The sequence below is a fragment of the Thermobia domestica genome, chromosome 7, assembly GCF_964235325.1.
Source record: "Thermobia domestica chromosome 7, izTheDome1.hap1.1, whole genome shotgun sequence".
NCBI classification, from domain to species: domain Eukaryota; kingdom Metazoa; phylum Arthropoda; class Insecta; order Zygentoma; family Lepismatidae; genus Thermobia; species Thermobia domestica.
This window is the reverse complement of record NC_137460.1, coordinates 252,925,732-252,941,737: the sequence shown is the minus strand read 5'-3', so window position 1 is coordinate 252,941,737 and position 16,006 is coordinate 252,925,732. Positions and strand designations below refer to the sequence as shown.

The 16,006-nt window shown below is 34.8% G+C and overlaps 1 protein-coding gene across 5 annotated transcripts in view; it reads right to left on the bottom strand.

The window, feature by feature from the left end:
* The window catches only part of LOC145690823 (uncharacterized), a 50,651-nt gene that overhangs the window by 21,449 nt on the left and 13,196 nt on the right, over positions 1–16,006 (bottom strand). The window lies entirely within an intron of this gene.

Sequence of the window (16,006 nt, the reverse complement as noted above, 5' to 3'; positions counted from 1 at the left end):
GATGTCATGAAAATGTTTATGTACCATATAATAATTTGTTGTAATAACAACTACGAAGAACTGTTTCTATTATGCGTAAGAAACAATAGGAAAGCTATAAGAATTTTGCACGAAATACGGTATTTCAAGCCGTATACCAATCACTACTAATGTTTCTAATACCACCTAGATTCTGTGCAACATATAATTTTGTTCCATATTACGGACTTCTGATATATGTCTATGGTTCGATGCGGTACTTATCTAAAACGTTTTTCAAAGGTTATGCCTTTTCAGAAACAGAGAGTTTTCAATTGAATGTTATTCGTTCTTATGTATAAAAAATATCTTATGCTATACTGCGTGGTTAGTGAAAATTCTCAGATCCGTCTAAAATCTAGAAAGAAATTAACGATTTATTTCACTCATGTACTAAGAAAGACCTGACCGCAAATTATACCTTCTGAAGTTAGAAACAAAATAACTGGCAATAGCTGTTTAAAATTGAAACATGTTTCATGTTGTTTGAATTTTTTGGGACTTTTTTCAAGGTTTGTACACTCATGTCCAAAATTTTTGACGCATGCCTATAAATATGTTGTTGTAGGAATATAAATTAATAAAAAAGTATATCTTATTTACCCGGTATTTCTTATAATGTTAATATGTGTATAATCGTCAAAGACATGTATGTGGCAAATTTCATGTCAAAAGAGCAATAAATAAGGAAAACGAAGCGAAATTAAGACTTTATTGTCCATTTAGCAACATTTTGGTTTATTCATTCTAAATTTCGGATTTATAATTATCTTCGTATGAAATGTACCAGAAATATACATTTCCCGATTATACACATAGTATCAGTACTAAATGTAGCCTGCATAATCATTATCGAATTATATTCTTAGAAGAAGACAGTTATAGAAATGCGACAATCATTAGACATGAATGTACCTAGGGATATACTTACGTTCGCTTAAATTCTCAAAATTGAATCTCAATATATTTCACTCGCCTAAAAAGTAATGATACGACCTCAAATTAAACTATCCGCAGTTAGGTGTAGAGCAGTTCTTACAAACTCGAGAATTCTTTTCACCGCTTGTCCACAGAGTTAGCATGATGCCAAATATACACTTCTACTATAGGTTCCAAACTGGCGTAAATGACATATTTAAATATTCGAATTCGAAATTTGTTCAAATAGAAGGAACGCGACTTCCATTGTGGCTGGTAGCACTCTTACAGTTTTTTAAATTTCAGAAAGTTTGTACTCGTATTTTATTAAACTTTTCTAATAAAAACACAAAGATTTTATTTAAACTAAACATTGTACAGTTGAAGCAGAATAAGTGCAGTTAAAAATTGTAAGTCCAAAACATGTTATTTGAAATATTATCAATCTTGGAATTGTTAACAATACATTTTCTGCTTCTCACTGCAAATGAAATTATTTGAAATTTCGTTATTCCTGTTAGATTAGTGAAATAAATTATCAGTAATTATTTGATACAATCTAAAGGGTCAGCAGATACCAGCATATAGAAATTATTAATTAGTTCATTTATACTAAATTTTGATCTCTTATCTACGCCGTTCTGAGAAATTAACGCGGAAGTGGTTTATTTGAAATTATGTTATTAGTACTTGCTGACAAAAATAAATTATTATTTATTATTTTCTAGAATCTAGAAATAAGTATTAATGTGTTAGGTATGCGGAATGAAAAACGTCAATCCTTTTATATGTAAATCCTTTTAAATTTTCACTTATTAATGGCAGATATTCCGTTTTCGAAACTATCCAATTATAATTATTGGCGCCACTGTCAATATTAACTTATGTTTATGGCATGTCTCTTTTATTATATCAGCGAAATAAACTATATGCTGTATTTCTTTGGATTACTCAAACAGTATGATTATCAATAAATATTTTGCAGTAATATTTCTTGCATATTTTGTTTAAAAAGTATATGAAATAAAAATTTTACTGAACTTGCTTAGCAAAAAATATTGTTTTAATAATGATCAACTTGTATTTTATCATGGACTAGTTGAAGCAATAGTAGTTGCATGAAAACGAAGATGCTTATGGACAATGTTTCGAAATAAATAACATAGAAGAGTAAATAAAGAACAATGTTATTGCATTGTCCGCTTTGTTTTAAATAAAATATCAATGATCTTAATTATACTAATAATTATTATTATCATTATAACGGACTAAATAAGTATCAATGAGCAACTCGTAGGCAGCTTTAGAAGTGTTGATGATTTATCTTGGTCTTTATGTTATGGAATCTTCCACCACTTAACTCTGTGACCTTTGAGACCATAGATTCGACGCTGGTAACGGAGATTTTCCATTATTTTTACATCTCTCCCATTCCCAAAAACTACGCCATGACGTAAGCGTCGGTAGACCACCGATGGGCAACTAGCGATCTGTCGCCAAAAACGGACGGCCGCAAAGCGACGATTCACGGTGCCCCAATTCCGTGTTGTAAATAATATCACCAGTGCCAGAGGCGCAAAGAGACGTCAATGAACCACAAAAATACATCCCTAAAATATGTGGAGATGCCTATATGCGTGATTAGTTAACGTTAAGGTGAGTTTAAAATACACTTTTTTTTTAAAAAAAAAAAGCACCCCGGGATGTGCGCACACCATTAACGTTATGCTTACTAAGTCCGTGCTATTCCAACTTCGCAACCGACACGATGAAGAAAGCCCCACTTCTAGAATTATAAATTGTAGAGGATTTTATAATTTGCCTTATCACAGTACTCCTTTAATCGTGTATATTCGACGATAATCGTCTGGCATTACACAAAATGTGTTTCCCGTATAACTTCATAGCAAAATGACGCGCTTGTACTTAACATAATTTATATTTTCCCCACGTTCACTTTCTACTGATGGGCGAGAGATGATATCTAAATTAATACAATTGTACACACTCATCTGATTTTTTTTTCATTTTATAATCTAGAGGCAGGCTTACTCTTGACTCCAGGAGCAAACCTCAGGAACAATACGACACGAGAAAATAACAGTGCATAATAATAACCGTATGCGCATGACAGGCGGTAGTTAATATTGGTCCCTTCGCGATTCTTCGCAACGAATTCAAGAAGCGCGGACCAAAAGAAAGTCATCAAAACTACGGGGCGATAACTTCTACACCACGACACTATATACCTGTTTGGACTCGACGAAACCCTGCCGCCAGTGCCACACTAGCGGCAATGCATCGACGCGTCGCTATATCGACGATCGACATTTACCGGCAAGTGGGCCACTAATGTTGGCGACGTTTACGGCATCGGGTAGGGGCCTCTCATCCGCACCAAATTTTGATACTATGTGTATGACAACACATTTTAGAAATCAGTTTATGGACCCTGTTTCATGTTGATTAATTTCGATAATATATATATATATATATATATATATATATATATATATATATATAAAGAAGAGAAGCTAAATTTAGTACCACCTTTTCTTTGACACATCTTCCTTCTCTGATGGTAAAGCAAACAAAAATATATAGTCTACAATTTCTTCCGAAGTATGGCATCTTCGGTAAAACTACTTTATCGTATACAAACTCTACGGTTTGGATTTCTATAGCACAGCAATCGACATTCAAACATTCACTGATGCTAATTTCTTGTAAAAATTGTACGATTATCATAACTTCGTTATATTAATTTAAAAGATTGGTATGTAGAAAATCTAAATACGTTGAATTCTTGCCTGTGAGATGCCTACCTACGTAAAAATAATCAAAATCAAACCTGTTATGCACGATTCACTCACAAAGTTGCAAGTGACTGTGAAAGTGAAATTAATTATCGAAAGGAAAAAATGGTAATTCATAACCGGGAACTATAGAAATGGCCGAGATTTAAGGGATACACACAGTGATGGGCAGTGGGAATATTCCCGGTGGGAAGGAATTTAAAAAATGGGAATATTCCCGGTTTTTTTCCCTGGCCTATAAATTCCCGGGAAGGAATTTATTTCCATTTCTTTACTTTATCTTCTAAATTATAAGAACCAAATGACTAATTACTTTATTTTAATATATTATGATTTACTTCTAGGTTTTAAAGAATTTGGATAGAAAACAACGTGCCATGGAGGGCTCTAACCCACCTTCATTCGCTAACGCTCTCTCTGCAATGCTGTCTTTATTTAATGTTGGTAACGTAATTTAACGTATGAAAAAATAAAACAACCGAATCGGAATAGAATATCGCTAAAAAGTAGGTGCAAAAGCTGGCCCCCAATGCTAAAGAACAGCCAAAATTAGCAAAGTACTAATTTATAAATGATGAAAAGGAACCATTTTGTAAAGTAATTTAGAATTATGTAGAAATAGAGATGAAGTGCAATTAATAAACCCTGAACCACCATTAGTAATAGACGTCGGTCTGTCTCCTCTCTCTGACTCGAATTTCTGAAGAGGTACTCGGACCTCTTTTACATGTGAATTAACGTATAGAATTTCGAGAAATAGATAGAATGAAAGGCCCTGTATGGCAATGTTACCTGTTAAAATATAAAGACAAGTAAGTATCTTGCAAATTTTGTGAACATAGAATAGAATAGAATAGAATAGAATATTGTCATTGAGCTTTACAAGCAATAGACAACGTCCGAATGAGATATACATATAGATACAGATATATATAAAAAGTAATCATTTCATACAGACAATCAGATATTGATTAATTTTATAATGAACAACCTAATAATATTTGAAATAAAGTGCCACTGAAAATTAGGACACAATGACTTGACATTCACTAAACTCTTGAATCGAGTAAAATAGATTCGTTACTAACCAATCATATAACTTTTTCATATAGACCATAAATATGTATGCGCAAATGTTGTTAACTTGGTGGGACATGTATCTTCTAGCATTTACCCAATCTAATTGGTTTATAACATTTATAAATTTAATGTGTTTATAATATCACTAATAGAGTCAAGTTGAGCAAATCCACTTACATATAAATTCAAACTGTTATTTATAATTTACTGTATAATTTTTTCACAAATATATAATTAATATAACATGTTGTAAATAAATATACATTTATGCATACTCTCTAAATATAACAAAGTGTTAATAAAGTAACATAGTACCGTTCAAAATATACATTTTAAAGAATCCTATGTGGACAACAGTAATAATATGCTGTGATATAAAAATTAATTCAACTTTGAAATCATAATATAGTAATAGAATGCAATTTTCTTTCTGTTTGTACATAAATTCCCGGATAAATTCCCATTTTGGGAATCTTCCCGGGAATATTCCCGAAAAATATCTTCCCGGGAATTTACCCATCACTAGATACAAATAATTGCGAAATATCAGTTTGTAATATGTTATTTTGGAACCCAGATATGTGAGCAAGAAGATATATTGGGATGTTACACATAACACTTTTAGTAGCTTACGAATACATAATGCAACAAGTAAGATAAACACAAAGCTTTCAACACAAAACTGCAAGCAATTTACAAATATTGACATTAGAATGAAGGTACGGGTATCGATATTTCGTATGAATGTCTGAAAACAAAATTATGCATTTTCTGGTACCGGCATAGGAACTAAATTCTATAAGTTTAGCATTGTCCCACAAAAATTAAAATCCAGGGAAAAAGTCCTCGGGAACTGAATTGCCTTGGTAATTCCTTATGTCCAACAATATCATCCCACCGCAATCAGTGGAAAATTTACGGAGTTTATGTCTTTCATGCTGAAACCCACTTAAATTTGATGATTTCCTTTTTTAAAAAAATCTAATGTTTGTCATTCTTTCTGCGTGTAAGTTTCGAAAACACCCAAAAGTCTAGTAATTTCTAAAAAAAAAATCGTGGAGAGGTACATTTTTTTATGATATAATACAGCGAAAGGCATGGTGTTGGAAAAGAAGAAAGAGCATTTCGACGGCAATTTAGCGGAGTATATATTTAAGGAACGGAAACCCCAGGAAAGTGTTGTACTCTACTTTATTCTAGAAAATGAAAAGCTCACAAGCCTCAGTTTTAAACATAAGTGACTTCTAACTGAACGGGAATGTATTTCTGCAGAGTGTACAGAAGTTGTATTGTATGTTAACAAGTGAAGTATTTTAAGTATGAATTTAAGACAAGTGCTATTGAAATTTTATGAGCGCTAAAACCCACGTTGTCACTACCCTCGCTTACGCGCATGCCAACCGTCGCTAACGCGCCTGCTCTTTTTGGATGTACACCATCGCTCCGCTCGGGCCCCTGGCTTGCTTAGATAACATTCGTGCTTTAGTGGCTACCTAGCAAACGTTAGTTTGTTTTTGCACAAGTTTTTATACCCGTAATATAAAGTAACGTCATCAAATGTAACTTAATGTTATCCAAAAAATATAACTGAATGCAATACGTTTTGTGCTTTATTCAGTTCTAAAAGTGGCCCGGCGACATGGCACTAATGTCTATACATATTTTAAATAAACATACATTTTTGCGTAGTGTCTAAATAGAATAAAATAATAATAAAATAACACAATTTCGTTCAGAATACACATTTTAAAGAATTATCTGGAGACAACAATAATCTCTATACTATGATAAAAACGAATTTTATTTTGTAATCGTAATATAGTAATTGAACGCAATTTTCTTTGTCTTTGTACATAAATCGGTCGGGTATGGACTTTTGGGTTTCGGGTAGAACAACGATGAATTTCGAAAAAGTACTTATTGAGGCTTAACAACAATTAAAAATGTATTATTATGCAAAATTTGGTAGTCACCCCAATGTGGTTCGGGGGTACAATGGGGTACCTAATTTATGATTTTTTAAATATTTTGAAACCTATGCCTAGGAAATGTTTCAAAGAACGTGAGAAATACTAGATAATCGAAAACCACATCTCGCTACACCTCTTGGTTACCGAAATATGGGGAAATAAACAGTGATTAGCGATGGGTAAATTCTCGGGAATATAATTTTCGGAATATTCCCTGGGAATATTCCCGGGAAGGTTCCCAAAAATAGAATTTATCCGGGAATTTATGTACAATTAGAAAGAAAATTGAATTCTATTACTATATTATGATTTTAAAATTGAATTAATTTTTATATCACAGCACATTATTACTGTTGTCCACAGAGGATTCTTTAAAATGTATATTCTGAATGCACTATGTTACTTTATTAACACTTTATTATATTACGCATAAATGTATATTTATTTACAATATGTTTTATCAATTAAATGTGTGTGAAAAATTTTATAGTAACACCAAATTCTTTTAAAACACTAAACAGTTTATATTTATATGTAAGTGGATTTGCTCAACTTGACTCTATTACTGATATTATAAACATATTAAATTTATAAATGTTATAAACCAATTAGATTGGGTAAAAGCTAGAAGATACATGTCTCTCCAATTTATCAACATTTGCGCATACAGATTTATGTTCACAAAATTTTCAAGATACTTACTTAACTTTATATTTTAGCACGTAACATTGTCATACACGACCTTTCATTCTACCTATTTCTCCAAATTCCATACGTTAATTCACATGTAAAAGAAGTCCGAGTACATCTTCAGAAATTCAAGTCAGAGAGAGGAGACAGACCAACGTGTATTACTAATGGTGGTTCAGGGTTTATTAATAGTCTCTCTATTTCTACATAATTCTAAATTACTTTACAAAACGGATCATTTTCATCATTTGTAAATTAATACTTTGCTAATAATAGCCCTTCTGGACCCCCACTGTTTTAACGTACAAATCCGAAAAAAATCTGGTAAACACTACTAGGTGGACTGAATGTTTGTGCACAATTTCAATCTTCTTCGTGCAAAAATAAGCCCCGCCAAAAAAAAAAAAAAAAAAAAAAAATCAGAAAATGTCCCATATTCCACTATACAGAAGTATATTTTGATAAAAATTCCCTGACATCCCTAATTACCCTAGGATCATGGTTTGCACACCATTCTCTTCAGAATAGAACTGCCTTTTAGACGATATGACTCACGTGTCTCCATCATGTATTTAAGACGAGAAAATGAGGAAAAACGGGATTTTTTGGGTAAAAATATCCCTTTTATCAACTTTTGCCCCTCTGGATCCCCCATGTTTTAACGCAGAAATGTGAGAAAAAATCTGGTAACTACTACTTGGTGGACTGAATGTTTGTGCAAAATTTCAATCTTCTACGTGGAAAAATAAGCCCGCGAAAAAATCATGAACATAGGCTTCATAAGAGAAAATATATATTTTAAAATTATGACGTCATCACCTTCGATGTCTGGACGCAGGAAGGTGTGAAACTATACGTAATGTCTTCTACAATGTCCCTGGACTTCAAAAACAAAAAATAAAACAAAAAAACGGACAAAAACGCTCAAATAGAAGAGTTATAACTTAATGTACCATGAAACACCCGTATAGTCCAAATTGGACTATGCGTTCCCCAAAGGATTAAACAATGCACTCAGCTGAGTCGAATATTGAAAATTGCATGTAATATCTAAAAAAAAAAAAAAAAAAAAATAACCGAGATTTTAAGAATTGTATCTTTGATGACGTCATAAATATAGAGCTTCTTATGGATATCGACTTTTGGGTTGCTACTGTAAGGAGAAGAAATTTCACAAAAATAATATATATACATTAATATACTATGTAATAGACGTTCTGTAGTAAAACATGATGGTACCCCTATGGGTTAAGTGAGAACTCCACTGTAGTTTTTTATAAAAAGATTACTTCATTTATTAATTTCTTTCGGGTACCTTAAACAGTGCTCTCAGCTGAGTCGAATACTGAAAACTGCATCTCAATATTTACAAAAGTAACCGAGATTTTAAGAATTGTATTTGTGATGACGTCATAAATAAAGAGATTCTTGTGGATATGGAGTGATGGGTCTCTTCCATAAGAAGAAGAGATTTGCGAAAATAATAAATACCTCTAGTATTCATTTTAGTATGTGGTACCCCGATGGGTTAGTTGACAACCTCAGCATAGTTTCTACAAAAAGAATGTAATTCTTCGAAAAGATAAATTTAAAGGGCATCTCAAGTGACTGCGTAATATGTTGACTGATGAGTATTGAAACAGGCAGACACCGCTGATCGCTCTGGCCTATTTCGACTAATGCTTCTGCGAAGTTTAGTTTTTAAGTGTTTTTGTGCGTTTGTTAAGGAACACATTGAACTGTGCCTAACCTATAACACACTTCTAGATACGGGTCTTCTGTATATCATATCTAAGAACAAGAATGGGTACGAACTGGAATCAAACCGAGCTCACCATGGTTCGAAATAGCAAGGAACGGCCGTTTTGAGCTCTTTCACCGGAACAACTTTAAATGTGACACCGGGTTTGCATATTGGCAAACTAGCGTGTCGTCTCATTGTTCCTATACCCACAATGTCTGTGGGGCCCTTCTGTATCGAGAGGTATGCGCCCCTTCAGGTAAACAATTCGTGCTTTAGGGCTGAATTTCGACACTTCTTGTGAAGATCCTGCTGGATGTCAGTGGATTCATCGATAGTCTGCGGCATGGAATTACGCAGCGAAGTCAGATGAAGATATATCCAAATATCTCCACTGGAAGCATCTCCAATGATGCACGGTGACCCCGAAAAGTGGCTACAAAACTGTTGGGACCGTCGATCGGATTTTCGACTCCAGTTCGAACACACCTCACTTTGCGAACGTATTCGTGACCTACAGAATCTACCAATGTGTACATACTCATATCAATCATGGTACTCACAAGTTTAGAAAGTAGGGAGTCAGCAATGCATTGGATGCAGATGCCCTTTCTTTCAGGCATTTTAAAGATTGCTCGTAGGTTCAATATCGAAAATAATTTTGCTTTCGACCAGTAAATATTAGTGGTCATTTTGATAAGACTTAGTTCATCCAAAATCAACATAAATTTTATTCATGTATATTTAATTATAGTTATATCGAAGAGACCTGAGACGTGCTCTCGTGTAACTTATGTCTACAATCCCCCCAGTAGGGATTAGGTTATAAAAGTAATGGTTCTTTTACTTATGTTAGATATTATTTATGTTTTGAGACGAACAGAAAGGAATTTGAGTTGCATTATTTTGAAGGTCGATATTAGTATTTCTTGTTGTTTCTTAAGTTTGTGTGATGTGGTCAGCGTACGACCTGTTGCTTACTTGTTGATTCAAAGTCTATGTTCGGGATTGGAATTTTGAAAAGGGTCAAAAATTCTTGTCTCGTTACTGAGAGACTGGGAATAGAGAATGGTCTATAGTTCGGGTCATTTTACTGTTTTTCCAAAAGAAGCGATATTTAACTCCACCTAAAGCCCATAGTACAATTCTAGGTAAGAATTCTTATCACAAGAGCTCATATTTCCTCCCACTTTCTTCATTCCACCATTTCACTCATCTCTCATAATCACCCTCTCCTTTAGAATAACCGGCATAACCGTGGGATGTAAAACTCAAAGATTTCATTTCATTTCATTTTAAGAGCTACAAGGGAAGATTTATCAACAATTTTTCATGACGTATATTAATAATGTGTTTTGAAAACATCAATGCAATTTCTTCGTTTAATTGATTACAAAATTTTAACCACATAGGAAAAATATTGCATCTCACTTTTGTCTTGCGTTTTATTTTCAGCATCAGAATGCTTCAGTTTGAAAAAGAACTAAGGATTATAACTGTGCTGCACACTTTTGTAGTGTCCAGCGGGTTGTATAGCCGCAGCTGTAAAAATATTCAAGTCCCATGAGGCAAAAGAAGGGAATGACCAAAAAATTCCAAAGAGGGGTATCGATAAGGGCCGATTTTGACCCCCATTGGAATGAGCTGCTTCTTAGCTATTTTTAGTTGACCATATGTAGTTTATGGAAACCAGCGCCCTTGCACTCTTCTCTAGGTACGTAATTATGACGCAAACTTGAGGGTAATGGACGATTTTCGCGAAAATTGCAAGTTTTTCGACATTTGAGTGCTTATTTCATAAAGAGCGCATATGAGTGGTGTGATTTCCACCTAATAAGTTGTCAAGGGATATAAGAGGCTAATGTTGGGCTAGGTTTGATTCGGTTGCTGCCTTGCGTTCATAGTAAAAAAAAAAAAACAAAAAAAGAAACGTTTTCTGTAATATCGGGAGTATTTCGCGAATATGGTAAAAGCCGAAGAAAGGTTTTACAAGGCGGGTAATCTGTATCAAACGAGAACAGTTATTTCGTAGGGCAAAAGAAGAGGATTAGTGAGCCTTTGACAGCCCATTCTGATACATATTAAACACGGGGAAGGCCTTCTTGAAATGCAAAATCATGAAAACAATGATTTTGTATTTAGTGTATGGATGAGTGAAGACCGAACTTGTGTCGGAAAAATAAGTGGCTCTCGTACTTAGTGAGATTGCAGATAAACACGCTGGTTTGGTTTCGTTGTTTCCCTACGTTTCTATTGCATGAAACATAAGAACCAAAGCAAACAAACGGGCTTGTCGCTAAGACAAGGCTGATTGTGAACCTAGTTATCAGCAGAGGGATAATACTATTTGTATGAATATCGCTTGTGCGATACATTGCAGACTGTATTGAATCCTCACTTGTGCTATTACGTCTTTCGAGTTCTTTTCTCTGTCTCTGAAAAGTGAATTCTTTGGAGTGCTTGTAGATGTTTTGCGTTCGTGCGTTTTGTTTGTACATTTCTGCCGTGTGCTGTCACTGCAGTGTTGTTTTGTTTTTACTGCTACTAGTGCTCGAAAATAACAAGTTCATTTTCTTAGAATATGAACTCTACTGCATTTGACTTACATTTTTTGTGGTGGAGTATGCCTAAGCAAGTATACTGTGAAATGTATGGAAATCGAAATTAATTTGAATTGGTAGTGACACAATTTTGCGATGTTTGAAGGAATACAACGCGAACGTAGTAATTGGTAGCCGGATATACCCGAAATGTCACTTAGAAACATCAAAGAAAGGGCAAACTCGCAAGTGTTCTCGAGTGGTGAGCTCAGCGAGAACTACTCTCAGTGATAAAAACGCACATCCTCATTGTGCCGAAGCATCCTCTAGCCAAACTGCTCCTACATGTGACGATTTAGAAACTGTCAAGCCTGCGGAGAAACTCAAGCTGAACGTTGGACGAGCTTCCCTGTCACACAAAAAATGTATTGTTTGTAACAAATCTCAGACGTATCTGACATTAATACCTGCAAAAGCTAGATGCAAGTTTTATGTTGACAACGGCTTTATTATTCCCAAAGGTGCGTGTTGTTGTCACGATCATTTAGACTCACACTATTTGAAACCTGGAACTGTGATTGAAAACACATCAAAGGAATGCCTCGTTAATGCTGGAGAAGTACAGGAGTTGCTGGATGGCTTGAGATCAGTTGCATCCCGCAAAAGAATGGATTTTGATACGCCCGGTGTTCTAACTAGTGCAGACTACTGGAATTTAACAGGAGTGACAATTGAACAGATCGTTGTCATATTGAACAGCGTGGACTATCATTCGAGAAATAATAATCGAAGAGAAAGAAGTACCTATAATAAGAAACAAGCAAGTGGTTTGGCCTAGGCGCTGATCAGTCAGGCAGTCAGGACTTCTTATTTTATAATAGATAAATCGATCCTACTTTTCTAACCACAAAATCATCTTAGGAAAAAGAAGAAATTTCTTCTAAAGAATAATACTGCAGAAGTTTCATTATAAATCGAACGTAGTACACATAAGGAAGTTGTAAATATTTTTCGATTAATTTTCAAGTTGACAATTATACGATATCACAATAAATCTTGCGTACAACAATACTACTATTGTCATGGCAAACAATGTGTAATTTTTAATCCACAAGTCCATATCATACCCACTTTGCTATATGCATTCCTGAGACCAATGTTTTTGAAATGAGTTACTTAATGTAAATTTGAAACATATGTGTTTAGCCTAAAATCTAAACCAAAACTGTATAAAATACGACGAACGTTTCGGATCAGTTATTATTATTATAACTATTATTAAGTATTCAGCCTTTCGGCAGGTCCTGGGACTAATGGTTTTCTGCCTTGACATTAATTTTAAGCCTGGAAATGTTTCTTCCACGTTTCTAGATTTTCGGCTTCCTCTTTTAACTTCCCTTATTTTCTTATATTTTTTAAGTCATCAATTAGTTGTGTTCTTCTTCCTATTCCTCGTTTTCCTTCCATCTTTCCGTCTATGGCAGTACGAAGAAGACAATGTCTTCGCAAGATATGTCCAATCCAATTGGCCTTCTTACGAAGTTTGGTTGCTAGAAGCGTCCTCTCCTCTCATTTTTTAAACCTATTCGTTTGTTATTCTCTCTGTCCATTTTATCTTCTCAATCTTTCTTCAACAGCACATTTCGAACTTCTCTAATCATTTTTTCTTTAACTTTCGTAATGTCCAATGCTCCATATACAGCACTTCACCAACTTCTTCCTTAGTCGTGGACTAAAGTATGACCTTTTTTTATTGAATGCTTCTTCGGATTTGGCAACTCTTTACCTGATCTCCTTGGTGCAGAACGCGTCTTTCATCAAAATACTTCTGATATTCGAAATGATCTTCGAGTTCTCTTTGTTCTACTCTAACTAGTAAGGACGCATTCCGCCGGAGGTTGATTTCCACTCTATATAGTTTCCCAATGTCAACTATTTTGTCAATCATATACTGTAGTCCTTCTTTGGTTTTAGCTATAGCTGTATCATCTGAATACCTGATTTTGTTCATGGTCTGCCATCCAATCTCGAAATCTCCAATTCCCATTATTGCTTCCTTCATTAAACATTCACTATAGATGTTGAATAGTTGGGGCGACATACTACATCCATGTCTGATTCCTCTTACAATTTCCACATTATTGGTTTCTCCTTCATTCAAGTGCCACTTCACTCGTTGTTTTATGTACTGGTTACGAATGAGTAGTCGGTCTCTCCAATCGACCACAGTTTCTTTAAGTATTTTCAGAAGTTTCATCCAATTGATCCTCTCGAAAGCTTTTTTGCCAGCCAACAAAGCATAAACATAAGTCTTCCTTTATGTCAAGAGCTCGTTCTGATATAATCCTGATCAGTCCAATAGCATCTCTGGTGCCTTTTCCTTTCCGGAGTTAAAATTGATCTTTCTGTATCATCTCTTCTATCTTACTTTCAAGCCACCTATTCAGTATGCGCGCAATAATCTTTCCAATGTGGGAAATAAGGCTAATGGTCCGTGATTCCTGCACTTCTCTGCTCATTTTCTCTTGGGTCGGGCAATGATTTACATCACGAAAATCATTCGGCCATTTTCCACTCATCTTGTGAAATTAGTACTTTCATTGCATTGTCTCCTGGTCGCTTGAGCAAATTAGCTGGTATGACGTCGTCTTCAGTGGCCTTCATGCTTTCCATGTCGGATCAGTTACATATTAAAATTTGATACATCTTATGGATCGCATTCGTGACACACACAATCTTCTATATTTTCCGCCATTCTCTCTTTCCCTATTCCTGGATATGCTCTCCTCATGTCGTTTAGAAATCTTTCAAATTTAGGCCCATTTCGGGGAATTCGATCTAGTATATTTCTCCTGTACATCCATTCTCCAACATATCCATTTATCAGTTCAAGACTATTACAAGTCCTGAGTGTAATTTTAAGATTTTCCCAAGATCGTTCCCCATTTTGTGTATGATACCTTAAGGGGACCAAATTTGGTGCGGGTGGTGTGCCAGCCCATTGCTTATCCAAGCACGTGAGATCAAACCTTCCTACCGGTACCCATATTGGATCTTCGTGTCTTGGAGGATGGATAAATCCTATTGTGTGGTTTACGGTTCCATGCCCACTGAACGCCTGTTTACATCTCGTATACGCTCGCCATTCATGAGAGCATATAAAGCTGTTGAAATCTATGTATTTTTGCATAAGCGGAAGTATTGTGTCACATGACCTATTTGGAACGATGACTCCAAACCGCAGCTTTGTCGCCCTACTAATTCCACCAAATAACCACACATCGTGCCACATTCCCAATGTTAGATTTTCTTCGAAATAGGTGTGTCTCATCACCTTCAACTATATCTCTATTACCTCCACTAGGAATGTAATCATGCCATGCTATTTTTGTAGCCACGCTTCTGAAGTAGCTATACCATGCTACACATGTATCTGATGCTACAGATATATAGTTTGCAGCTTGTGTGACGGGTACGTTTGTAAACCAGCAATACGCAGCCTTCACCACAGTATCTGCTAGAACCCTATTCAAATGTATCCTTTCGACGAAAGTATTCTTCGTAGGCTCAATCCTGTGGTTATTAGAACACCGAAAAGCCAATCAACACCCCTATTAAGATTTGTAACTGTCTGCATATTAAGGTTGCACTGAGGACATGAAATAACTGTATTTCTGTCAGGCAAAACATAATAGGTGTAAAATAAACGATGGCCTTGTACATGCGCTTCTTCTCTATGATGCCTGTCCCAATTAACACCCAAATAGGCACCCAAAACAATGGATTCAGTATGTCAACCATCATTAGTTCATGTGGGTTTATGATAACTTCATGTGTTTGAAATTTTACGTTGAATTCTGAAGTGATTGTAAACAAAGTGAATACATTCACAAACATATTTTCAGGATGAGATAATTCAACCCTCCAATGAGAAATTAAACTCAACAACTGAACGGTTTGCCTGGAACCGGTAACAAATGTATCTAACCGTTGCTGATTTAAAACCTCTTAAACTGAAATGTTAGTAATGAAACACTTATATTTTTAATTCAGATGAACACAAGGGTAATAGAAAGCGATATGCATAATAATCATAATTTTCTTGATTGATTTTTTTTAAAAAAAAAAAGTATTTTCCCACCTGAATATTATGTAGCAAGGTAATCGCAATCATAAAATATCAAAATTATTGAGGAAGCAAAACAATGCAAAAGATGGCAATACTTTATCTCC